Source organism: Onychostruthus taczanowskii, unplaced genomic scaffold (assembly GCF_017590055.1).
Source record: "Onychostruthus taczanowskii isolate IOZ18803 unplaced genomic scaffold, ASM1759005v1 scaffold11, whole genome shotgun sequence".
In the NCBI taxonomy this organism is placed as follows: domain Eukaryota; kingdom Metazoa; phylum Chordata; class Aves; order Passeriformes; family Passeridae; genus Onychostruthus; species Onychostruthus taczanowskii.
In genome coordinates this window covers 8,078,168-8,106,137 of record NW_024497629.1, presented here as the reverse complement: position 1 = coordinate 8,106,137, position 27,970 = coordinate 8,078,168, and the positions used below count along the sequence as shown (strand labels likewise).

The following is a 27,970-nucleotide window of genomic DNA, read 5'->3' as shown; positions in this document are numbered from 1 at the left end:
ACTCTTGTATGTTGCTTTTCTGTTCTGCTGTAGCCTTTTCAAATGTGACATTTGAAAGGAATAACACTGTAATCTGAAAGGGAAAAAAAAAAGGGGGAAAAGGAAATTTTTTCCCCAACATGAGAACAATAAAGCTGTGGATCACATTGTCTAGAAATGTTGTGTAGTCTTCATCCTTGGAAGTTTCCAAGACACAACTGGATAAAGCCCTAATTAACCTCACTGCTTAGCTGGCTTGTCTTTGGCTGTGAGATTGGGTTAAACACAGCCTGTGGTGCCCTCCAAGAGGCTACCTATGATCCCATGACCAGATATCCAGTCAGGGTACAAGAAGTCTTAAGTGTAGACTTAATGCAATGTCAAACTGATTTTCTTTATTCTCTATTCTTTTCCTAAAACATTGTGTGCCTTTTCGACAACTGGTGAGCATTGAGCTGTTTAGAGAAAACTGTCCATGGTGCTCAAGCCCCTCTTTACCAATGGGTCAGAGTCCATCATTATGCACGTAGTTGGGCAGTTGCAGCCAGAGCAGGGAAAAAAAAACCAGCAAAGGGTGGTATTTTGAAGTGTGGCTTTGGGAGCAACATCCCTCCCATCTCTCTGTGCCAGGTTACTTCCCTGAATTTGTATAAAAGCAGGTAGTAAGGAGAAAGTATATTTGGGATTACCTGGTTCTGTGGCTGTTGCTGTTGGCTGAAGCAGTGGCAGAAACGTTGGTTCGAAGAGCGCGAGTTGTCTGCTGCAAGGGAAGAGGACTGCACTTCATGCCACTGGCATGTCTATTGCCCCTGGTATGCTCCTGCACTGGAGAGACTCAGCAGAGTTGGACCCACTTTTAATTTCCTGACCATTCTTCTCCCACTCTCTGGATAGGTGACTCTTCTGGCTAGCTGCTTTTGTTCTTCCGCTGATCTCCAGATCTCTGTAGAATACCCATACTGTCAGCATCTTGGCTCTGAGTACCACTGTGGCTTGTCAGAGCCACAAGGCAGATATTTTCTTTGACATCAGTTGTTTTTCATTTATTAGTACTTAATTGAACCTGGCCTTTCAATAATCCACTGCTGTAAGATATGCCTGCAACATTTCACTGTCTGTATTTGTGTATCCTGAATAGATTTTTGTCACTTCAGTGTTTTGTGCTGTACAAGGTATCAAGCTTCATTAAAGCTGTGTTCACCTCATCAGTCAGCCATTGGTTATCCACTCTTATATAGCACTCTTCTACTACTGAAGTTGGTTTAAGGTATATATGTAGGTCTTAATCTTATAGTTGGTAGTTCAGCAGTTTTGTATTTTGTGTAAAAAACCTGGTGATACGTTACTTCCAAGTGATCTGTCCATTCTAAAACTTCCTTTGCTTTAGAAAGAAGTCCTGACCATCAGAAAGAGTTTCTGGCCTTCAGAAATTGTGCTGAAAAATGTGACATCTCTGGAGTGTTCTAGAAAAGCATGTAGATGATTTTATAGAGATATTTTAGCACCAAAATAGTTAGCAATCTGATTCTCTCTCCTTGTTTTAACCTTTTTTATTTTTGAAGTTTATCTGTTCTTAAAACAAAACCTCTGACTTGGTACAGCTTAGGAGTGGTATGGTTTGGTGGCCATACATCACTGCTAAGGGCCAGAAGCATCTCGAGACTTCCAGAGGGAGACCCTGTCCACCTAAATAAGGTGTAACCTTAAGCAGTCAAGATCTTTTAGAAGTCTTCAGCATCACTTACCTCTTTCCACAGTCTCTGTAACAAATATAAACACTTTATAAGGACTGTTTTGTCATGTGTCTAAAATTAGAAAAATATTAAGAAAATATTAAGAAAAATATTCTGGTTAGCTGTAATTATATGTGATTATATGGGAGCCATATACTGATAGCCTGAAAGAGCTCCTAATCACCATAACTGCTCAAAGTGAAAAAAGACCCCTTGAACACATTTGTCATTCAAGCTGAAAGGTCAAAGGACTTGTGCTGGTGTTTTCTGTGATCTTAAAGGGGTTATTTCATAGCTCATAATCTTAAAAAATATTACTGATTACTTTTTCCCTTTCATTCTCCATTGTATCATGAGAGTATGCTGGTATTTAAGTCTGGCTTTGCAGGGGAAAAGTTTCTTTGCAACAAAGCTATTTAGAGTAAAGCTTGAGAAACAAAGAGCATAAACAATAGGTAAACTGGATTTGGGAGATAACTAGCTATCCAGGGCATTTTCTTTATCTGTATAGATCTCTTAAACTAATCTCCAAGTAGCAGGCTTTGGCTACTGTGACTTGATTTTTTTTTTTTTTTAAAAACACAGATAAACCCCCAAAGTTTCCAATTTCCCCAAAAGGCATCCACTTTCCCTCTACATCCCCGGTCTTCCCTGTGCATTTTCTGTTTTATAACGCTTTTTTCCCCGGGGCTGGTGAAATTGTCTGCACTTTAGATCCCAGAGCCGACTGAGGCACGTCTGCTTGGGAAGATACCATATTCCATGGGAAGCAGGGGTGAGGATGCCTGGGCGGAGAGGAAAAGCGGGGGAAGGGTGAGGAGTTGTATTATTGACCTTAGGTAGCTGGTGCTGAGAGGTAGCGCATTGTGTGGGAGCGCAGAGAGAGCTGGAGCTCTCTGTGGATGGGAAGGAGGGAGCAAGGAGGAGGGAGGAGGAAGCTGGGACAGCGAGGGGGGAGGAGGAGGAGGAGGAGGGAGCAGCATCTCTATCTTTCTTTGCAGACCACGCTGCTAAACAGCGAGGGGAGGCTCATGCTTCCCTAATATCCATCGCTCCCTGCTTCCAGCGTGGTCGCAGACAGAGCAACAAAGGGTCTCAGAGGTAAGAGCCTTGCAACTTGCAGAGCCGTAGCTTCTGCCAAAATAAGGGGAAGCAGCAGCAACAATAGAGAGAAAAGCTTAAAAGCACCTGGGAATGCTCCGAGACGGCAGGGGGGTAAGTGGAAGCGCAGGGCTCCTGAAGGTTAGGGAAGTGTTAGTCCCAGCAGCAGCAGGGATCGGGATAGCAGCCGGCAGTGCTGCGCTGCGGGCAGCTCGTGTCCCAGCTGCCTGGGGAAGAGGAGAGAATGGGGTGTAACTGGTACATGGGTACATGGGACTTAGCAAGGGGTAGGAATAGTTTATATACCCAAAATAGAGTGTTGGAGTGAACAAAACATTCATTACTTTGTGCATGTCAGAAGAGAAAAAAAAATACACAAGCGAAGTTAAAAGTCTGCATATTGTTTTGACTTTTTTTTACTTGCAAGTTTGATTTTTCATTTTAGGACAACGTTTCAGATCAAAAATGCAGTCAATAGCAACAACAAGGAAAAAAGACAACATTCCCAAAATAATGTGCTTTTAAAGTCAAACAAAATGTGCTGTTTGACAATTATTTTAAGAAAATATTTGTGATGCCAAAACAAGGTATGGTGTTTGACCTGAGAAATACTGTTTCATTTCATTTAGGAAAAAATCAAACCACAATTTTATACTTGCCTGAAATGAAATTTCTAGTTTTGTGTTTTCATCCACTCAGACTAAAAAAATCAGCAATTAGTTTAGGTGTATGTATAAAGTGAAATGTTTATTTTTACTTGTGGATACTGGGATCTTAAATGAAGGAGACAGAAACTATAGCATCTCTACACTGCAAAAATTGATGTTTACTTTTTTCTTGTGCTTTGTCTCATTTACTTTACTTTTTAAGGTATGGGCTACATTGGTTTTAATCTAATACTTTATAGACGTTTCTGAAATTATTAATTAATAAAAGTTATAGTGTCAGTGTTTGTTGTTAAATATGTAGAACCACGACTAGAGAAAAGAGAAAATTAACAGTGGTTAGTATATCTTATGAATGAGAGTCTTTAGAACCTAATGTTGGTTTTTGTTTTGGTTGGTTTTTTTTTTTTTTTTTTTTTTTTTTTTTTCTCTTCTTTTTGCTATAAAACATAGAATCATTCTCCAAACTTGGACATTCTGGAATGTTTGTGCTTAATGGGAAGTTTCTGTGTCTTCATCTCAACATTAGGTAAAATAGCTGTAGTGAGTTGATTTGTTGTTTGAGCGAGGAAATTGGAGTCACCTCTCTGGTGCATTGGGAGCTTGGAGGTGGTAGAGCTAAGTTTGATCTACTTTTTTATCAGTGTAAATTTACTGCTATGAGTGCACATCAGTTCAACATCAGGGTCTGTACTGGTCTACATTGCCTCATTTTTCTTATAAATGAGAGAAAAGCCACATCACAGCAATGGGACTTCCACCAGTTTTTACAATGATCTTAATTGCCATTTCAGAGTTTATTTCATTTATATTACTATTTTCAAAATATAAATAACAGTCTGACTTGCTCACCATATCTGGTGTGGTAGTTGTCACCTCTAGCTTTGAAATTTACTTAAGTTAGTGAACAATCAGGGTTTTTTGTTATAAAAGAAAGCAAAATAACTTGCTTTCCTGTCAGCCCACCCCCTTGCTTACACAACTAGTTTGGCTTTGTTTGGTGGTTTTTTTTTTTTTAATTATTTTTTTATTCTATCTTTTGATTTTCTGACTTCAGGAACAACTGATAAATTTTTGAAACCTATTGTTTTGTTTTGTCTTTAATGTACAGCTGTTTAAGAAAATATTGAATTATTTGAGGACTTAAAAGTGATCTTTTGTTTCCTTAGAAAACCTACATGTACTATGTACAAAATTATATTTTTATTTTTACTTATGTTTTTGGTTTTGACTACAGTTTTGATTTTCTGTGGCTTCTGTTAAAGAAATGGCATGTTCTCACTTGGAAAGTTTTAGCTGTGCTAGATGCGTAAAGAAACAGTAATAAAAGAACCCTCACACGAATCTACCATTGCAGGTAAATTTCATTTGAAGCTAACATTCTTTTCTACTTAGACAATAGTTAGCTATTGTTCTCTTAAAACAACTTTCCATGAATTGTATTGTTCTTGAAGTTTAGAAGGGCTGGAAGCAAAGCTCCCTGAAGTCAGGAAGAGACATTCCATAGACTTCAAATGGCTTTGGATCAGGCCTGTCACGTGAGATTAGCTCCTGACAGAAGATGTAATAAGCACAAGCCTAGAAAGGACTGATTCAGGGATGGAATTTCACTCAGGCTGTGAAAAGCTTTGTGTTGTGAATATCTCTTAGTCACAATGTTTTTATTTTCTGTTGGAAGTGTCTGTATTCCTTGGTATTGGGAATATAGGATTTTTCTTCTCGCTTATGACTCAGGTCTATTATCTATTTGTGTCTGTATTTAAATTCCTTGTTAGGGTAGTCTGTCTTTGAATACAATAGCTCTGAATCTCTCAGATGAGATTTCGTGTTATTCAATAAAACTATGCATAATATGCACAAAGTTAAGGGATGAGTTTTCTAATGTGAAATAGCAAGTTAAAAACAATGGTTTGAATTCTGTTTTTCCTTGTTAAACAAAAAGAATGTTCTCTGTGTAAGAAATTACTGGCTTTCGTAGTTTCTCTGTTAATAAAACAACACCTGTCCCCAAAACCCAGAAGATACTGCTGTATAAAATGTGAAAAGTGGCAAAGTAAGAATTTATAGTTTTTCTGCATTTGAAGCTTATGGAACAGTAACCATAAGAAAAAACGTGTAGTTTTGTTTAACAAAATAAAAGGAGGACAGTTTACAGCAGAGTTAAGTAAAGTGAAATTTGGATTAGGAAGTTGTAAACTTCAAAAGGTGATTCTTACTAATAAATCAAAGCCTGTGAGACTCCCAGACCCCCTACTGATGCTGGACATAGTTATCTTTAGGGAAAACGTGCCTTTGGTTCTTATTGATTGTGGTTTTTCTAATGAATACAAAGCCTGCAAGGTGAATGATAAGTAATCTCTCACTCCTTTTTTTTACCTTCATACAAAATAAAGCATTTACTTACTATCAGCTGAGATCAGGCAGAGCTAAGGAATTATTTAATGTAAATAAAACCTACATGAGGGGCATAAAAGGCTATTGGAACTACAACCAACCAAAATCTACATGGAAATATGCCTACTTTCACAGAAACATGCCTGCATTCGTGTACTGCACATGTGCACAGGGAAAGTATTGCTTCCTGAACTACAGCTGAATATTTCTGTGCTTTTTTCCCATGCAGACTATGGTTCATGATTCAGTCAGTCGGGAAGTCTGACTAAATCTTGAAAACTTCTTTTATGCAGATTGTGGCAGGAAATACTATAATTTACCAAGGAAATTCAAATGTATCACTAATACTCATTTTATAGATATTTGTAGCTGTACCTTTATAATTATACTTAAGGATTCCAAAGATCATTGGTTTGTTTTTGGTTTGCCTTCATTTGCCATTTTCAATGTGCTGCATTTCGTGCTTAAATATTTATGTGAGAAATAAAGGAAATCTAAGAAGTAGCACTGCCAATGGTGTATCTCTAAAGAAACAGTAAAACAAAATTGCCATTTGCCTACATTGTATACTGTAGGAAAAATGTTGTAAAATATAAATAAAAATATAAATATTGATCAAGTGTTATATGAAGAAAATACCTTTTCTCTAGTTAAACAGCACAGCAGTACTTCATGTACTAAAAGCAATCTATAATTATGTTGATGGCATATTTATATAATTATGCAGTAGATTAAAATGAAAAATTATTTTTAGAAGGCTTAATAGCATCACAGGAAATAAGATATATAGTGAAAACATAGAATCATAGGATATCTCAATTTGGATGACTCATACACATCATCAGCTCCAACTCCCTGCTCCTTGCAGGACAACCTGAAACTACACCACGTAACTAAGAGTGTCATCCAGACACTCCTTGAACTCTGTCAGGCTTGGTGCTGTGACCCTGTGCCAGTGTGCAACCATCCCCTCAGTGAGAAACTTTTTCCTAATGTCCAACATGATGCTGTCTTTCCCTGGTGCAGCTTCATTCCACTCCCTCAGCCACTCCCCTCAAGTCTTGCCTTTGACACCATCTTGCCACCCTCCTCTGGACAGACTCTAGTAGTCTGATGTCCTTCCTAAGATGAGGCATCCAAAATTGCAGACAGCATTGGAGGTGGGGCTGCACTGATGCAGTGTCCAGAGGGACAATCACTGCCCTCGACAGGCTTGCTATGCCTTGTAGGACATGGCTGGCCCTTGTGGCTGCCAGGGCACTCTCAGATTCACATCTCCATTGATCCAAACCCTCAGATCTCTTCCTGTGGGGCTGCTCTCCAGCCCAGTTTGAATGTTTAACCAGGATTGTCCCATCCTAGATGGAGAATCCAGCACTTGCTCTTGTTAAATTTCCTTTGGTTGGCAATTGTGCTGCTCCCTGATCTCTGCAGGTGTCTCTCTATGTTAGGCCTCTTGATCCTCGACTGACTCCACAGCTCCTTCTGTGTTTTTCAGCAAATTTACTCCTGTGTCCAGATAATCTATACAAATATTAAATAACACTGGCCCTAAAAGTGAGCCCTGTTGAACTCTGCAGTTGATTGGCTACCAGCCTGATGACACCCTGTATATTATAACTCTTTGAGCCCTCATTATGTTATCTTAGAAAAATATGTGATCTTACAAGAATCTTCAAGAGAAGTTTGTCTTCAAAATGACAGTGACTTTTGTGCTCTATGAAACAGAAGTTATGTAACTGTCTTGAGCATCTTTGAAGTATCATCTGGGAATTTCACAGTATTGTAACTTAGAGAAGACAACCTGCCTTTTCCTCCATGCCTAAGCCAGCAAGAAAATTAAGAAAGGCATGAAATCAGAATTATAACAACTTCAATTTTTAGAGTATCTCTTATTTGCCTATGCTAGCCCACTGATGAACATTATTACCCATATGTTCATGTGGCCTCAACTTGATCTGTACACTGTTTCTTTTGTAATTTGTGCATAAACAACAGTTTACAGCCTAAACAGACAACATGTGTTTTAACTTATGTTAATTACCCTGGCCAAAGTGCACCCATGCCTCTTCAGCTGCTCCATCATAGCTACTCATGACTAAAAGCTTTTGTCTTTGAGGGCCTAAGAAACAAGGGGACCTTCAGTTACTTTGCACTAAACCCCTTCTATCTTGCAAGCTGTGTTTCCAGCTTCATGCTCAACATATCTTTAATTCTTCTGCCATTTACTTCCTCTTCCATCAAACCTAATCATAGTCTTATTTTCTTTTAGAGGGCTGGGAAGGTGAAAGTGGGAATTTTTGGCAAGCTGTTAATTTAATGTACTGGTCCACAAGCAATCTGTACACTGACAATCTTACATCTTCCAGTTCAACTGTGACATGGGGAGGATTAATACAGAAGAGAAAAAACTCCTGTTCAGAGAAATAATAGGAGAAACAACTAGAAAATCAGGTAGTGTTGCTGTTTTCTGGGGAGATGTGCTTAGCACTGGTGACAGAATAAAAGGAAAAGACTGTCTTTTCCTTGAGATTGTTAAGCAGACACTGGGTTTGCTGATGCAAAAACTGGTGTTACTCATACCGGCTCAGATAGCTGTGTTAATGAGTTTCTTTGGTTAATGGACCCACTTGTCCTTAATGGATCTGTCTTTTCTTCTCCACTGATTATTCCTTTTTTTGTGGCATGCTCCTGCCATATATTTCCATAGCTTAATTCACATATGTTTTATATGATCTAGAATACTGCTTCATCTGGTTAATTTTGTGCTCCCATCCCTCAGAATCATGAAGCCATAACGTCACTATACATATGGATGTTTTTTGTATGGAGGCTTAATATATCTAATGGGCTGCCTTCCCATATGGGGAAGCCAATGATTCCAGGTACTGTACATACCAAAGTAGATACATGTCTTTATTTGCAGTTTGGCTGATTAGTAGAGAGCTTAGAAAATTGTAATATTCTCCAGCTATAGTGCAAGTTCTACTGAATTTCTCATTGTATATGTTATAAAATAGATGTCCCTAATAAAGATCTAGATAATGACTTTAAAATACTCAAAAAAGGCAAATGCTTCATTATACCATTTAGTGCCTTAAAGGATCCCTACAATCTCCAAAGGTCAGGTTACATTTTTCAGTTAAAATACCAATACCTGTACATCTCAGGCAGTGTTTGTGGATAGTCTTCTATAGACTTTGTGTCTTTCCTTGTGTGTATGTCTTCTTTTATTCAGTGAAGTTTCCCAATATGTTCTGATGCTTATTCTATTTATTTTTTTTATTTCTCTTATGCAGCCAGCATTTCATATGCACAAGGGAAAGGCAAAGGCAGCTGAGGGATCCAATTGAGAGTATCTGTGTGAAAGAGTGCAGCAAGGTGGGAAGGTGACTTGGCTTGTGTTCATTCCCAGTTTCAAGCCACTGACAATGTTCACTCTGTGAATTGTGTTCTCTCTTGTGTTCTCTTTAACAGAAATCCAATGATTTCCCTCTGAGGCAAAACTTAAGCATTGTTCTGGAGCTAATTTATTTCAAAAACTGCTCCCACTTGGCAAAGTGGATGACACAATTACCTATGACTCTCCTAATCCCACATTATTTTCTGATACTAATTGAAGTTAGGTCTCTTACCCTGTGTGTAAATCCTACCCTGTGATGCAACATCCCCGTTCATGTATTGCATGCTTTTAGTTCCATGCCAAAAAATCCTGCTCTGATAAAAGCTTCAATACAGCCTGCATCATAATGAAATTAAACTGACTGGGGGAAAGACCACACACAAATAGTTTTGTCAGGGCCGTGGAGGCCCGGCTGATGCCCAGAGACACTTAGGCCCAGCATCAGGTGATGTGAACGTGGTCCTGCAGTGTGAGTGCAGGCGATTCTCCAGCCCTGGACACAAAGGCCTGGCATCTCTTCCTGGACCAGATGCTTGTAGCAGTAGAGGTGTGAGGTCATGCTGACAGGTCAGTCTGGGTGGGAAGTCATGGTGTGTAGGATGGCAGCAAGAAAACAAAGCTTTATGGATGGTGCTGTTCCCATTTCGACTTAGCTATACTGCTTCACTGTATTCTCACTGCTAGGTGGCATTGCTTTTGCATGTAATTTGGTTTCTTTGGCACTGTACTCACTTTCTAAAAACAAAAGGCTGTCTTGAATTTAAGCTAAATCTTACTCAGTTGGAATGATCCCTTTAAACCTTGCAAATGAGATCTTAATCTACTGGGAAAGATTTCTGAGGTTTGTTTGGGTTTTTTCCATTGTGTGCTTCTGTGGGTCCAGGATGAAATAAACTTTTCTTTTTAAGGTACAATTTTTGATATATCCAATTAGAAATTTCTTTCACAGTTGTATTTTTTAGGTTATGTGGTGGGAGTCTGGAAACTCCTAAAGATGATGTCACAATGGAGAAAGAATAGTCTGACAAACAGCAGGACTGCAAAGGAATAATCTGTTCCTTGTATCTTCTACCTACATCAGAATTAAGTGTAGAGATGCACCCACAGAATTTGCCAACACTCAGGGCTGTGTATAAATGCATGCACATGAAAAGCTCATGTGTTTTACTAAGGCTTTATTCCCACCCTCTTCTGACTGCAGCTGTGCTGGCTGAGACGGTTCCTGCCCTAATAACTCCTTACTGCACTTCTGCCACAGAGGTGACTGTGCCAGCTGAGCTGCTCCTGTGCACGGCTCCTAATCCATTCTGCTGGAAATGAACAGGGCTGCTGAAGGTCTATTACTGTAACAGTGTTAACTTTTTTTACTAAAGAGGGTCAGAGATGGCTTGCAAGGAAAACAATGTGTGTAAAACTGGCAGGGCAATTATTTCCAACATCAGAGCAGTAATGAGCCTCTATAAAATAGATTGTAATCTTCAGTGGGCACTGCCAGAACTGGAAGAGTTGTTGATGGCCTTGCGTGCATTTAATTTATGTCACTGATTTTTCAGGATTTTCCTCTTGCTGTATAGGTATGACCTTAGGTTTGTTCACAGGTAGTTTGTGTTAGCCATGGTCAGGATTCAGTTAAATGAAAATATTTATAGACTTGTGGTTCATTAGGTTTTTCCCCCCCGTTTTAACTTTATCTGTTTTACTCTCTTGCCAGAGCTACTCTGAGGGCTCTGTACTGATTCAGAATCAGGCCTCCTGTTCTGTTTAAACACATGCAATTTATTTTAAAAATAACAAGATTAAACACTGAAAATAAATTGTCAGGATCTATCACTGAACAGAAATCCTTGGGGTCTGGTTTAATTCAAAACCCACCAAAATCAGAAAGATCAATTAGAACAGCCCTTATGTAGCTATTATCAGCATTTTGTCTGAGAACTCTATGAATTCTAAAACTTTTTAAAAACACCTTTTTCCCCCCCTCTTTGCTACTTTTTTTCTTGTTGGTTTATGCCCTATTTTTTATGGTAGTAAACTAATATAGAGAAGAGAATTTTTAAAGGTCACAAGATTCTTGGCTGTTTGAATCCCATACCATTCATTCTGTGAATTCAGTTTCATTCTTTTCTGGCAGACATTAAAATAAATAAACATTGGCTGAGCTGAGTAGATAATACTAGGTGATTTAGAACTGGCTTTAAAACAAGCATTATAAATCCCAGTGTTTGCAAAATAAATGATTAATAGTTTGGTTATTAAAATATTGACATTTATCTGTTATTCTCTATCTGTTGCATTAACACTGGTACATCATTGACTTTTAAATTAGGAGGAATATTGTCAATGTAGAAAAAAATGGTATTGATGCCAGTTTGAAAAAAAATCAATGCAAACCAATTTATCATTTGGGCATAGTTTATTAAACTAAAGATAGTTTAGATGCTTGTATACTATGAAATCCAACACATTTGGGACCAGACTTTGTCCTCATTTCAAGCTGAAGAACTTCATGGCAGGATAATATTTTAGCACTGTGCTACAAAAAATTGTTGTCAAAGCACAAGAGACTGAATATAGATACTAGTTTGGCTAAACTCCAAATTTGTGCATACATATGGATTGTCAGTAGGTTGGTCTTGTTAAGAGGTTTTACTTGTATATGTGATTTCACTTATATATTTGCAGTGGGTTTTCAGGAGGACCTCCCATAATAATAAAGGAGAGAAGGGTGTTTCTCTAGGTGTTTGCCTGACTTCCAGTGTTTTAGCTGGATGTGTATTATTTCTGTTTGACCATTTTGTTCAATTTCCGTCCCTTGGAAAGGTAAAAAGTGATATTGTCTAAAAGCACCCATGATAATTTCTGTTAGTTTTGTGGAAAATTATTCTCTAAATATTCTGAAAAACAGAGGAAAACTGATCCAATTATCAATCACACAGGTTTGTAGAGAGCAAAACAGTTTGAAAAAATGTTAAAATCACATTTATTTTAAAAATATGAATGAATAGAAATTTGTATCAGTACTTAACATACGGCATGCACACCATTTAAAATGTGTATGTTTAGTGAAGTTATGTCAGCAAGAAACAGCTGCATATTAGAAGTAGAAACCTGTATGACACTGACTAGGTAGAAATATTGTGGTACATGTGCACAATCAAGGCATTATGATGGTAATGTCAAGGCACTTTGTAGACAGAGTTGGCTTTTAGAAGGCAGATGTTTGAGAGTGGTTTCAAAACCAGAAAATCAAAGTTTTTTTTTCTTGTTGACACTTTTCCTTCTACTGTTTTTGTAAAATCTTTGGTGTTCCCACAGGTACATTAGGATACAAAGCAATTATGGAAAGCAAAATAAATCCTTAGTTTATTGGCTAAATTTGGAAACAATTTTTTGATGTTTCTGACCATCCTTCAAATAAGGATGTCAGAGTGCAGAGGTCAGGGTATAGAAGCCTTGGGATATCAAAAGGTGGTGAGAAGAATGGCTGGGATTTCCAGCAGCCTGAGAGTACTCTTTTGTCTCTGGTGGTCAGTTGTCGAGGATGATGCCTGTGGACATCAAAGAAATGTACAAACAGTGTTATCAAGGCCTGTCCTTTGCCCCCTGCCATGTAATGGGCCTCTTTTCAGGAAAACATTGGGAAAGCTGAGAAAGCGAGTTGTCCTATCATAGTGCTATTAATTCAGCAAGAAAGCGGATCAATAACATTTGCACTAACCAGTAAAACAATCTGTTAGTTTCTAAAAATGCAGATTAGTCAAGCCTATAAATTAGACACTGCACATTCAAAAATCAATTTCAATGGTTTTTTTTTCATAATGTGTGTGTAATGAGATCTTAGTTTCAAAGAATTTCTTGCCTTCTTGGAAATATTATGGAGAACTGATCTGAGAAAATGAAACAAAACAAATACCCTATCTTCCTTTAACACTTGCAAAGAAGTTTGGTTTGTGGGGTGTTTTTTTTGGTTGGTTTTATTAATGTGTTATATGTACTGAGGTATTGTTTAAAACAAAAAGGAGCCGGTATTTCATGCAATTCATGCTTGAAATATTGACTTTGACAACTGGAAGAGTTATGCCATCATTTTTAAGATAATATATTTCAAATCCATTCAACCTTTTAGCACACTGATGAAGGAACAGCTATTGTGAGCTGTTTGTGCTAAATGCAATAAAATGGTATGAAAAAAAAAACAACAAAAAACTACTGTCTGCTTCTTGTAATTTTGTATTTCTTTTTAGAGATCAGAGCTTTTTAAACCCTCAGTTTTGAAAAGAGATATTGCAACTTCTAGTGGTGAAAACTGGGGTAATAATCTGGTCCTGAAGCATATAACAGCTTACTAAGCCTAAAATACAGGACTAACAGAGAGGAAGGCAGCCTAGAAATGGGCTTGTGCTGGTGATTCCTGTGAACCAAACTCTGGGGTTTTTCAGCTGATTCAGAGCCAATGATATTTAGAACCTGTGTCATTATGCAATGCTGTGGCCATTCTTGAACTAAGTAGACACAATGTAAAAAACATTCTTCACAGGACTGAGGGCTCAGAACAATTTCTGACTATGGGTCAGTCTCTATAAATATTTGATAAACTCAGTTTTTAAGATTCACTGCTGCACACATTTTGCCAAGAATTTATTATTAATTAGAATGTACCTGACATCTTTAATAAAATTAGACCACATGAATCCACATAACTGTGGATTCTTATTGTCATAAGAAAACTACATGAATTCAATATGAAGATACTTAAACCAAACGCCAATGTAAATATTAAATATAAATCTGTGGTGAAATCAACACCACACCTAAATAGAGGAAATTGGAGCTGAGATTTTTCAGGACATGGTTATGTGGCATCTTTAAATATAGCTAAAATTGTAAGTGCAATGTGGTTTTGAAAGTCTGAAATGAAACTGTTTGAGGAACACGTGTTTCTCTGCCACACTTAATTTTACTGTAATTTAGGACTGAAGAGAAAACTTTTATATAAACCTATGAGTTAAGTTTAACTGGGAGAACATGGGTAATAATATCATTGTTGCTGCATTAAAGTTTATAACAAGCAACAGATGTGCTGGGATAATTGTTATTTATTTGGATGGATATTGCACTTGAAAACTGGCATTTGGGTTGCTAAGATGACTCATCATTACTACCTTCCTGTAGCCTCATTTAGTAAAGAAGATGAAGAGCTACAGATTTGCTTGTGTGCTTGAGTGAGTGAAGAGAGGCTACGTGGTCATATTCATTTTCCTTGCTACTCTGAGAGTCCAAATGCTTTTCACTTTCAGAGTATGGATCTTGAACATGGATACTATGTATTCCATAGTTAGTATATTTTATAATGGATCATACTGTGCTACCTCTGGGAAAAAAACACGGAGAACAAAGTATTGCATCTCTTATAGCGTTTAAACCTTTTTCTTACTACACTTGTGGTTTTTTCTTGTCATAGTTGCAGCCTGATTTTGCAAACTTCTCTGTCCCTAACTTTTCTCAAGAGTATGTTCAATGAGTGAAGAACATCCTTCTCTATTAATTGGAGAGGCACAGATTTGGTGGATGGAGTGTTCAATGCATGAAATGTTAGGAGGGTCTGTTGTGATAGGACAAGGAGTAATAGTTTTTTAAAATAAGGAGGTTAGATTAAGATTAGATATAAGGAAGGGGTTTTTTTGGTAGAAGTGGTGAAACACGGGCATAAATTGCCCAGAGAGATGGTAGATGCCTGTCCCTGGAAACATTCAGAGTCAGGTTGGATGGTACTGTAGGTGACATGGTCAAGCTGGACACATTCCTGCTTGGGGCAGAGACGTTGTGCTAGATGATCTTTAAAGGTTGCTTCCAATGCAAAACATTCTGTGATTCCATGATTCAATGCTTTTCCTCCTGAAAGAAGCAGGATAGCCACTGGAATTATCATGCAACAGAACTGAAATGAAGAAATTGCTGTTATAACTGCTTATCTTCTGTCATTTTGTTTTTCATTGCTTGTTTTTGATGTGGTACAATTAGATTAAATTGTTAAACTCAAATTTTACAATAATTTCTAAAGAAGTGGTCTCCTGTGGTGTTTAGCAAGGTTTTGATCTAACAGTTTTTCAGAAGGATTTTGATTGTGGATATCTAGAGATTGTATTACTAATATCTTCGAATTTTGTCACAAATTTATAAGAAAGGATTCTACAGGAAACCTGTTACATACCATGGGAAAGTGCATGAGAATTTGATAATATGAAGGAAAGTGAAAAGCAAATGCTGTTGGATAACACACATTTTGTGTCTGGAGAAGTTGCAGCCTACATTTGGATGACACTGCAACAAACTGTATCAGCTCCCATACAAGACGAGGTTCCTGTCTTTAATTTCTGTATTTTAAATTAAGGCTCATTATTACTTAGCTCTTCCCTTTAATGTGTGCTGGATCTCATGTTTAGTCTAACTTTCCTCAGAAAATGAAGAGTACAGTCAGTGCTCATTGATACTGCACAATCATGGGACAGAGTAAGAGAGAGGAAGTAAAATTAATTTAAAACATATCAACTAATAAGGATACACATAAAAAATGTGAACCTGTTTGTGAAGAGAATGGGAATAGCCTAAAGAAATTTGCTGCTGAGTGGCATGAGCAGCATTACCCTCAATAGTGTTGTGTGTAACCAAAGGCAGGGAGCAAACACAAGGCTTATATCATAGTTTGGACTATCTACCCACAGCAAATCAGGAGTTGATGTAGAAGCTTTTACTATTATAATGAATCAGATATTCAGCTTGCTCCTGTACTATTTAATCTATGAAGTTGAAAGGTAAAGAAAACAATGTCTCTTATTACATGGGTATATGTGTAGCTGCAATAGCATTATAGTGTCTACAGATTTGCAACAGTCTCAAATTGCAACTCTTCCATCTTTTTAACAGTGATAATTTTAAAACCTAGTGGTGTCCCACCAGGCTTTAAAGTGTCAGTATTAGTTATTTCATTGTTCAATATTCCAGTTCATGGAAAGGAGAGGTAGGTGGACGTGGAGTATGTATATAATTTTTGAGGAGGGCATTGAGAGTAAATAGTTTTAAAAAGACAGTGAGTAAAAGAAGTCAGAGAAAGTAGGACAAAGAAGGGAAAACTGTGACCAGAATGCACATGGACTTGAAGGCAGAGTCTGAAAAGCTGGTAAGGCAGTTTGTGGTGAGCCTGAACTGGAGCTCCCAGTCAGAGTGGTTCCTGGTACAGTTTTGGCCTGTGGCACTCTGTAATCTTCCAGGCAGTTCTTGGGCTGGGAATGCACCAGGGACTGCTCCCAGAGCACACGGACCTCCCATGCTGTCCCAGCAGCTTTTCTCCACTAAAGCATTTCCACAGCCATCCCATTCCACGCTGTGAGTCACCACTGGGATGACTTGATCAGCCCTGGCACTGATCAAAATTCTGACTCAAACCACATTAAATATGCCCACAAAGCCACAGGGCACTACATGCATTCAGGGGAGTGGGCATGACTGTTCCAGCACCAGTGGCCTGGTTTTACCTGTCAGTATAGACATGGCAAAGGAGCAGCATTCCCTGTTTGAGTGTAGCTGATAAGTGGGTGGGGTTCCTGAGAAGCTGCAACCTCACCTGAGTGGGAGTGCTTGCCTTGTTGAGCAGTGCTGTTGGCAGGGGCTTCATCTGTATGTGCCTTCTGATAAACTCATTTCTCTGGAGTCTGTCACTTAGGGCTGTTGAATGTGGCATACAGAGAAGTGACTAATAGCAATAACTAAAAGTTGCATTTCTGCGTAAGGGACATATTTTGTCTTTGCCTTTTATGCAAAATTCTTGTGAGGTCATGCAAGTAGAGTGATGACTGTCAATTAATGAAGGAAACTACAGGATAAGCAAATGTTGTATTATGCATTGATTGCTGAACCTCAGCCTGAGAACACATAAGATTCTGTGTGTGTGTGTGTATGTGTAGGTATTAATAGGTATGTATGCACAGGTAGTTCCTACCCACATGATTTATTTTTATCCATCACTAGGATGAGGCTATTGCTTGGAAAGGACTTCTTAATAGCATACTGGGACACTGTTGTGTGAAAAAAAAACAAACCAAAGTGGTATTTGTTTTATTTGTTTAAATAAAATTTATTTGAAGGAAGCAAAAGCTTCAAAACTGCTTCTAAAGTAAAATCCTATTTAATCAGAGAAAGTTCTGTAAACCTCTGCTTTGGTAAAGGATATCACCTTAATGGGAAGAGGCTATTCATGTAGTGTATAGACTGGTAATTGAATGCAGGAGATGATGAGGCCAAGATAATAATGTACAATTTCTAAGTCCATAATGTCAAGCACTGAAAGAAGTCATCAGTCAGAGTGTTAGGAAGAGTGACTTAGATAGATAACAGAATTCTAGAAGAGGCAGGGTTATTTTCTGTGAACCAATTATTCCTACCTTTTCTTCTTCAGAATTTTTAGCACAGGAGACAATGAAGAAGGATAATATTTCAATCTGAAAGTGACCTGGGCTCTCCTATGGGCTTGACTCATACTTTTCTTTAGGCAGAGATGATGTTCCTGAGTCGAAGACAGCTTGTAAACAAGCAATAGTTATGATTATTCCTCAGCAATTTTTCACGTTTCCCTGTATAGGATAAATTCTTGAGAACACTTCATTTACAGTTCATCCCATATTCTGTCACAGAGGTAGTGTTTGGGTACCTTTGATAGGATGTTTTTCTTTATTCTTCAGGCAGATGAACTACTCAGAATCAAAGACAGTTGAAGCTTTCAAAGTTTTTATTAGAAGTTTAAATTTGTTTCTGTCTGATATTGTGCTAATACTTCTGGATGCATCATCTTCATGCTTTCAAATTGCACCATAGATTGTGATATTTTTCTGAAAGAGCCTTTATCAAATGTCTAGAAAAAAGACTGTGTTTTATATGAAATGATTACTGCTATTGGAAAAATGATATGTGTGTGTAAAATGTACTGGATATATAATTACAGGGGAAAATAGATGCTGGCAGTTGTCTAAGAGCCACCCATTAAAGGCAAGAAATTTGCTATTATATAAAACTTGCTCCTAACATGTCAGTTGGTGCAATCTGTCCAGCTGTGGTGTTTCAGACATACCACTTTGTACTGTTCCTGCTGTCTGTTTAGAGTGCTGTTCCATTCTTTCGTCCAGTCACATGAACTCTGTTCTTTAAGTCTCTCTTGATCATAAGAGACTGTTCTCTGCTGCAGGGACAATGTACAATGGGTAATACTCAAATGTGAGAGCAATGCCCAGCATTTCTGAAAAATGTGAGATGCTATCAACCAGCTGAAATAATACTATGTACAATTTGTACTGCTTTTTAAAATAGATCTATTGCTCTGGATTGCCTTTCCTACTAATACTTCTTGTGTATATTTTGCAGAACATGCAATCATGATTTCAAAAAAGAACAAGACAAAATGTCAAACAAGCCAAAAATGTCATAATGACAGTGTTTCCCCTGCAGCTTCTTTTCTATAGTATGATGTGTCAAAAATGCTAAAGATTTTAACATTGCTTTCAGCATAATGACAGAAATCACACATCTGTCAAATTGAGCCTTAATTTTGTTGACAAATTTATTATCATTCTGGCAGACTTGGGTCCAGAATGGCTTTTTGATAAATACTTAGAATAAAAGAGCAAACATTATACTTGATTATGTAATTATGTAATGAATACTTCCTTTTAAAAACTTCTCACTGCTTTTTCCAAAGGTCAGCAGCAGCATTTGTGGTCACTATGCTATTGTAGCACCATATTTTGGTTGTTCAGAATGCTAAAGTATATTTTGTAGAATCTTTGCCTTTGCAATTTGACACTCAGTATTCTGTTTAAAGTGAAGTTTTGAGGCCTTGGAAACTGCATTGAATTTTATATGGTGGCAACATAATCAAAGTATTTTCACATTGTAATATGTTCACAGTAGGTAACTTTAATGTATTCAGTTGACAAGTGCAATTATGTTAATATGTGAGAAAATGATGGAAAATGTATCCCTTTGTATTTTTTGCTTGGTGTAAATTGATAGACTAAACTTGTTTAAATGTCTGTGCTGTTTTGAATTAGGTATAATAAAACTAAAGTAAAGATGAATTGATTCTTAAGAACAGAATGAGAAAAAGGATGCAAAGTTTGCAAAATAATGTCTTTAGCTCCTCCAAATAAATTCCTGTTGTTTTTATGTATGGAAAACCAGGGGCAGCTGACTTCCCAGTCCTTAGTACTATTTATTCTATTTGCAAATACTAGACCTGAATCGATTTTGGTTTTTAATGTTAGAAAAATCTCAATGTTTGAGTCCCTCTTCCAGCTTTCTTGTAATGCCCCTTTAGGCACTGGAAGGTGTTCTAAGGTTTCCCCAGAGCCTTCTCCTCTCCTGGGCTGAACAAGCTGAACACTCCCAGCCTGTCTCCATGGCAGAGGCGCTCCCTCCCCCTGAGCCTCTTGGTGCCCTTCCTCTGGACTCGTTCCAGCAGGTCCATGTCCTTGTGCAGGGACCCCAGGGCTGGTGCAGCACTGCAGGTGGGGTCTCACCAGGGCAGAGCAGGGGAGCAGATCTCCTCCCTCCCCTGCTGCCCACGGAGATTTGGATGCAGCCCAGGACACGTTTGACTTTCTGGGCTGCCTTCATGTGCAAGGGCACGTGGCTGGCTCGTGTTGATTTTGATCTCTACTCTTATTGCAGCTCAATTAAGGAGCAGTAGAGAAACACAACAGGAGATGTGAAAACTTTATGCTTTATTTTTCCTCATCTACAGCTTACAATTTTTCAACAGTGACAGGGAATTTCTAGCACTGCCCAAATAAGGAAAAAAATATCTTTTTTTTAAATCAGAAAACTTACTTTGAAGATTGTTTTTATGTGGCCATATAGTTAGGCTTTCCAAGCAGAATTACAGAAATAGAATGATTTATTTCTCTAAATTCCATATGTCTTCCAACATTTAAACAAAATAATAAATGAGCTGCATTCAGGTCTGAACTTTTCCACAGTTTGACATTGATTGAAATTTTTGAACTCAGACTCTTAGAAGTATTTAGATAACATTACCTGGCATGGATTTAATTTGTAATTAGAGGTTCAGATGCTCATAGAAGCTACACTAATTTCACTTCAGACTGTAAATCTGAATGTAAGTCAGTAAAATGGAGGAGGAAGATATCCTTACTTCTCTCTTGATCTCTGTGGGTGATATTAAGTAATCACTGAAGTATTTAGGAATTGTGATACCTAATTCATGATCTGAAAGAAGACGAATTGGAGGTTGTGGTGGATCTCAAAAGTAACATGGTACAGTTTTTAAGTGAGATTGAAAACTATACTGTTGTGAGCATTCTCAATTAATGCATCCAATACTCAGCACTAAACTCTTTAGTATTATAAGTGACCAGGTGATGGAATTCTGAAGAAAAAAATATACAAACCCAAGGCGAACTAAAGAGATTAAAACTAATGATTCATAGTAATTAAAGTAAAATATTTGAATAGAAAGATGTTCTGTAGTACAGCAGCTGTGGGTATAATTGTACTGTGTTACCCTTGTTTGGCTTGCAGACAGACCTACATGTTCCTCTCTTGATGCACTGAATTTGAAAAACCCATCTTGGCTACACACAGACATGATTCCTTCCAAAGAATATGTGGGGTCTGGAAGTACACCACAATGGCAAATTGGGAAGTAGGTACAAAAGCAAGGCAATGAGTGGGGATGGTATGAGTATCCTCAGTAGTTTGCAGTGGAATAGCCTCCTCTCTGGCTCAGCAGCTGCAGACAGGCAGTGGGTTAGCACAGGCATATCAGATCCCACACACTGAGCACAGCATTTGTTCAATTAGTTTCAGTTCACGTTCGCAGCAGAATGCAATGTGCCTGTTCCCCAGGTATGAGATGTGCCACGTCTTGTCTCCTGACCCAATGTACTGTACAGCATCCTCCATCACATGGCTTGGCATACGAGGTCTTTCACAAAGAGAGCGCAGAAAGTTGAGAGTGCTTAAGAGCTGTTTTTCTAAGCACTCAAAGGGATGTAACTCAGCCTGGAGGTTCAGAGGCTTTTTTGTCCGTTATGACAATTACTACAGATGAAGGAACACTCTTAAAGAAGTGTTTTGACCAGTTGTAGTCTTTAATAGCTACAGAAGTATTGGTCAGGCTGTAGCTTTCAAGTTTTTAAAAAATGGTCAGTGAAAATTAATTTAAGATTTTTACACAGATACAACATGACTGAATATGTGGTGGATGATTTTGTGCAGTATGGCAATAAAATATAAATGTGGGTTAGACATGAATGCAGCAACAGTTTGTGACTGTTAAGAGAGATGAACAAACACATGTAACATTCTGAAATATTCCTGTTGTGCCCTGAAGAAAGGAAGGATTTTTCTGGTGTAGGTTGTACCAGTTGTAAAACAATGTGTCTGATTAATAATGCATTCTATTGAAAAGGAATGGGAGGTTTGCTGAGGTATGATTCATCGCTGTCTGTTGCAGTAATTAAGTCTGTTGCTTGCTTTGAGGTCAGCATGACCCTGTTTATTTTAATTTTTCCGTCTCTGGAGAGAGGAGGGCCTTATTTAACTCCTTGTGGAACTAAAGCTGAGTGCACAGTGCCTGGATGTAAACCAGTGTGTACACAGTCTGATCAGGTGATGGGGAGCTGGAAGCAAACTGGAAGCAGAGTCACTTAATAATGCAGATGTACACATAGACATGCCAGTTTTTGACTTTGAGAAGAGGATTTAGTTTGAAATGGAGGATGTGATTCTGCATCTTGTTTCTGTGCTTCTTTTGCCATTTGAGATGCTCTCAGATATCCTGCCTGGCATGGTCTCCTACAGGTGTTTGTGGTGCCTATGTTGCTGCCTCAGATACCCTGGAGCATATCAAAGAGCACTGAACATCTTTGTGTAAGCAACTGAATTGAGCCCCAAGACTCCTCAATGCAGAGGTCTTTGTGCAGCTCCAGCTGCAGCACCTTGTGGTCAGTGAAGCCAAGTGTGGTCAGTGGAGCTGGGGGAGGGAGTCAGCTCATGTCGAGCTAAATAAACACTGGCAGCTGGTCAGCTGAATCATCTCTCAGATCTCTCTCAGATCCCTTGGTTTTATAGATTATAATGGAAATTTCTCCCTAATGAAACAGTAGGAGTTTCTGGAGTCTAATTCCCCTGTAGGTGCCTGGTTAACCCAGTTCACTGGTTTACCTGAGGTGTCCGTAAAGGACTGGCACATGTGACAGAGGACTTGCTTCAGAACTCTGCTTCTTTGGAGCAGCAGTCAGAATCCAGACAGAACTACCCAGAACATCTCAAAGTTAGACAATGCCTGTGGTTAGGCAGCTGAATTGCAGTCTGTATTTCTGGGTGATCTTAAAGGTCCCCTTTTGTACATCTTCAAAGTACAAGACTGAGAGTGTTTCTCATGGAGGAGACAATCTGGGCTGCACATAAGTACTCTCCATACCAGTGTGGTATGTATTTTTAGCTTATATAGATGATATTTTGTGTAAGATTTTGTGCACACTCCAATATTATTTCTGTATAAACACAAAAGGCATGTATGCCTACAGCCATTTAAAAAACATTTTGAGAAGAAAAATAGTTGTCTCACAATTAAATCAGTGATTCAGATTGGCAGGACCCAGTTTTAGTTCTTTCATACATAGTCTGCATGCAGAATTCTTCAAATACTAAGTTCTTGGGGACTTTTCAAGTAACAGTCTCTACTTTTACCTTCTAAGACTGCTGGCTAAATCAGTCATTTGATCATAAATAACCTCTCATCTTCTTGGGGAAAAAAACCATTAAACTTTACAATCATATATTAATTTTCCTTTCTGATTGCATGGGGGACCAGTTCTTTCCTTGTTCTGCCTTATAAATGCATGTCCTGGTAAATTGTTTTTAAGATGCCATTTATCATTTTTGTTCTCGTGTGCTTTAGACTTTTAAAAATCTTGTAACCCTGAGGTTATAACCTCAAGTTACATGTGCTGTTTCACTTCTATTCCTGTGTTCTCTATCTGTGAAAAACATGTCTTATAGAGTCCTGTAAAATATTATTCTCTTCTTTAATGCCTAGGGTACAAGGTTACAATTTTATATACATTTTGTTGGGATAATTACATGTTCAACTTTCCCCTAACAACTGTTCTGTCAGTTCATCACTTACATTACTGACTCATTTCACACAGATTCAGCAGCTCATTTCAGCAGGCAGAGCTCCTCTTTTCTGGTTGATGGGGTATCAGCAGCTGCATAGTGACTAACTTTTCACTGCTTCTGTATACAACATCTCTTATACATAAACTCCATGCTCACTGCCCATTCCTGGAATTCCTGCTCTGGCTACTAATCAAACACAATAGAGCCCTTTGTGCCCTTTTGCCCTTTCTTCTCCTCTGGAACTCCTTCTCCATGCTTATATCCAAAGCAGGCAGGCTTCTTTTCCTTATTGCATTCCATTCCTGAATATCAGGTTAACATGTTCCTCTTTAACATCTCCCCTATGCTAATATTCTTTAGCACTGATGTGGTGTTTCCAGCCACAAAGCAAAGCCAGAGACAGACACTGCAGCATCCTAGATGTCTTTCTAAAAAACATCCTGGGCAGTGCATCCTAGAGAAATTTTGCTCGTGGATGCACTACAGTTATGGGGCAAATAAGTTTGGCTGGCATTAGTCACATTACACTTCTTTAAAAGGTGAATTTCCTGGCTTTTGTTTTTGTTGGCCTGGTAAATTATTAAAAGTGACTCTTTCAAAAATCACCTCTCACACACATATCTATTTCTTGCAATGTTTGTTTTCCTTTTGGATTTCTCTAAACTTTGGCTGTCAGTATAATACTTCAAGAGCCAGTTTGGTCAAGTTAATATGTTGAAGTTGTACCGTGCTGGTAGGAAACCAGTCAGTCATTCTTGCATTTCTTAGCTGAAAGAATTTGTACCCCACTTGAAAATGCATGGCTGAGGTCTCCTGTATCTAGTGTCAAATATAGGACATTTATAAAGCTTCTAGTTCACTTCCACAATAACAGAAAAAGATAACAGTCACTCTCCTAAATCATTATTTACTACTTTCTGGACAGTTTCTCTTTCACATCTTCAATGGAGTGCTTTGTCTAAAATCTAAGAATAGAATTGACTAGACTAGAGTAGAGCCTGTCAGTTGAAAGAGACCCACAGTGATCATCCAGTACAACTACCTGACCAGTTCAGGGCCAATCAAAAATTAAAGCATGTGGAGTATATAGAGAGTGCATATATTTTAAAAAATTACCAAAGAAACAATGAAAACTTTCAATTAATATGAAAATTGTTTTCAGTGAAAGCACTAAATCACCAAAACGCTTCACGAAGCTTTAAAATTCAGGTTTTTCCCTCTTATGGTACAGAAGAATCAGAAATTGTATCTTGAAAATTTTAAAGTGTTATTTAAAGCATTTTTATAGAGAAAGATACTGTTCTCACCACCCTCCCTAGCCTTGTACTGGTACTTTTGTTTTGCAAATATTAATGGCCATATACTTCATGCCTAGCTAGATGAGGAATCTGATCTAGCAAAACAAGACCCTACAAAAACTATGAGTCTTCAGTTATATCAGCTGACATCAATGCCACTGAACAACAGAGGGGAATATACAATCAGCAGTGAGAGAAGTTGCTTTTCAGCAGTAACCTGAGTATAGAGTAGCTTGAGCCAGTCATGAAACCATGTCCTGGGAGTGAAGAGTGAAAATGAAGTTTCACAAGCTGTACCAAAAATACTCTGCATATAAGGTTACACAGAAACTTAATGCAGCTGGGAGTCGAGACAAGTGCTTGATTTTACTCATTTCAGTAATATTTAACTGAGTTTAAAATCAAGCATGTATCTGAACATTGCATGAGAAAACTCAATTAGAATTATTGGTTTTATCTTCTGAAGTTATTTGTTGCCTAAAGAAATGTTTGATAAATATGTTTTTACCAGAAACATTCTGTGTACATGTATTCTAGCTGATCTTGAAAAGATGCAGTGTTTGTTTAAATATGATGCAACACCTGTTTCTTTGTATATCCAGTGTTATATTGAGCACGTTCTCTCAAATATTGTTTAGACTTCCTATCCTTTTGTACAGGAGATACGGGCATAGTACCAACACAAAGATAATATTGCTACATACCTGATTTCATTCTCCTGTTAATCTTTTCTTCTGTTAGCAAACAAAATACCTACAGTACACACTTTATGCTTTCTTTAGTGATTTTGATATCTGTATAGTACAAAAGGACACCCTTATTTCTTAAAAAAACCCAAACCATTTCAGTCCTTCTAAAAGCCTCCAACAAAACTGTTGATGTTAATAATGTTTCAGACTGATAAATTAATGTGTGCCTGGCTGGGAGCACCATGACCCAGCACAGCACTTTTGTATTAATAAGACACAAAGACCATTTATCATTTAGTATAGCCAGTACACAAATTAGAGAACAGCTTGCCAGGGTATATTGTGGTCTCATTACTTAATTTTTGCCATAGTTGCAGAACAGATAGCTTTGAAACCTTCTTGTGCTCTACTGTGACAGGAGAGCGTTCGTGTCATGGTGACCCCACTGAGTTGTTCAGTTGCGCACAGTGCTGACTCAGGAGCCTTAAGTGTGCTCACCAGTTTGCCAAGCAGCAGACTCTTCTAAATGAAACAAAAACCAAAATTCCACAAAGACCTCAGCACTGGCAGTTAGCACAGGTGTAGGGTGTTCAGCAGTGCAGTCAGGATATGAAACTTCAGGAGTTGTTTACTGGAAGTCGCTGAGGAGCACATGCTTTCAGTACGGTACAGTATATTTTCTATTGCATATTTCCATGCTGAAAAATAGTTACTGTTTAATAAAAATATTAATATATCATAATATATACCATCTTATATTGTTTCATCTTATTCAAATATAATATTTGTGAGACATTTTACTGCTAATATTAATGTTTTAAACATATTAATTTGTCTGCATTTTCTGTCTCTTGTTTGCTGTCCTTGGTTTGAGTGATTTCCTCTTAGGAAAACTTCAAAACACTAAAAGTTAAGACAACTTGAATTTTTAAACCCTCAAAGTAGACAACTCAGATATAAAACTGCTAAGTTCAGTTTCTTAAATGAATTAAATTTGAGGATTCTACTGATACTTTTAACTAAAGATATTTGATGAATGCTTTGGATTGTATATATTTGTTTACAAATGTTTCTTATTTAATGCATTTTCAACGTATAGTACTTGTGCAGTCAGTCTCCTGATTGAGTAAACCCTGAGGCTCAGATCTATTTGTAATGTGATACACTCATCTACAGATGTATTTGCTATCCACAGAGGGTGAGGTAGGTTTTAAACTGCTCCCATTGTATTTGTGTCCACTCTTTGTTCATTAGATGGAAAATATGACCTAGACACAGTAGAGTGTGCTAGTAGAAATCAGTGAAGCTCTCTTTGGAGCAGTGAGCCATTTGCTGTGCATGAGGTGGAGCCTCTGCACCCCGTGTGCATCCTTGGGGAGCTGCCACAGGCACTGCCTCTGCTGCCCTGGCAGACAGCTCCAAGGCGTGTTTTAGCTGGACATTCTGGTATCTCTGTGTGCATGTGGCTGCCCCACAGACCTCTGCTGCACTGCTTCCAGGGGTGGGGGGTGGAATGCCTGGAGGGTGGGGGTAGGAATGAGTCTGGAGGCTTGGTGGAAGGAAAAACAAAAGTCTGGTTTTGAGGATGGCTCGAAAAGCTAACCTGTACAACCAGTACAGCATTACTCTTTGTATACTTCTTTTGGATTTGGAAAGGATTCTTGGAAACACTCTATAGCAGCCGAAAACAGAAGAAAGAGAAGTATTGGTTTCCTAGAATTTGCTTTAGAAAATATGCATTTCAAGATTATCTCTCTCCTGACTTGCCAATCTGCTCCCTACTGCTTTACTCTGAGATCTCAAGTGGCTGTTCTCAAAGCACTGGAGCAGATGTCTGAGACAGTTCTTGGAGAGAGAGCTGTGTCTCCTTAGGTAATATGAGAGAGCCTTTGCACTTACAGGAATGCCCCAGACCTGTACAACTTGGGGATATTTTTTACTAATTTCCTAGTCACCACTTTGATCATTACTTCCTAGCCCTGATTTGCGGCACCTCCTTCCCTCCCTTTCTCCTCCCTCTACATGGCTTCTTCCTGCTGCTTAACAAGCTCAATTGGTTTTTATGTATGTAATTCTTTTTTTTTTTTTTTTTTTTTTTAAGAGAGTTTGAAGGTGGCCTCTGAAAGAATTGCTTTCATCCAAAGCCAGGAGCTGATCAAAGCAATGCACAAAAGGCAAATGGGAGCCAAGGCAGTGCTGCCTGACCAGCCACAGGATCAGGGTTCTGTGCTGGAGAAATAGCAAATCAGCTGCACTATGCTGGAAGCTGCTGATAAGGGATTTTCTCTCCAGTAACACCTGCAGAGTTTATGAGATTCTGTAGGAAAATCAAGGAAATCTGTATCAGAATACATTGTTTCTGGCAGAGAGGAATGTGAAAGCATTTACAGGATGAAGTGCCACTGCCTAAATGCATTTATTGCCATATCATGTATTAGGCGCACAGTTAATACAACACTGGACTATCACCCAGCTTGCATTTATTTTTATCAAGTGGGTCCTTGGCCCAGTTGTC

At 38.2% G+C, this 27,970-nt stretch overlaps 1 protein-coding gene across 1 annotated transcript in view; it reads left to right on the top strand.

The window, feature by feature from the left end:
* Positions 1–2,683: 2,683 nt before the first annotated feature.
* GREB1 (growth regulating estrogen receptor binding 1) overlaps positions 2,684–27,970 on the top strand; it is an 86,915-nt gene continuing 61,628 nt past the window's right edge. Inside the window, exon 1 of the mRNA XM_041420680.1 lies at positions 2,684–2,813. The gene's annotated coding sequence lies outside the window, so the exon portion shown is untranslated. The remainder of the gene's footprint in view (positions 2,814–27,970) is intronic.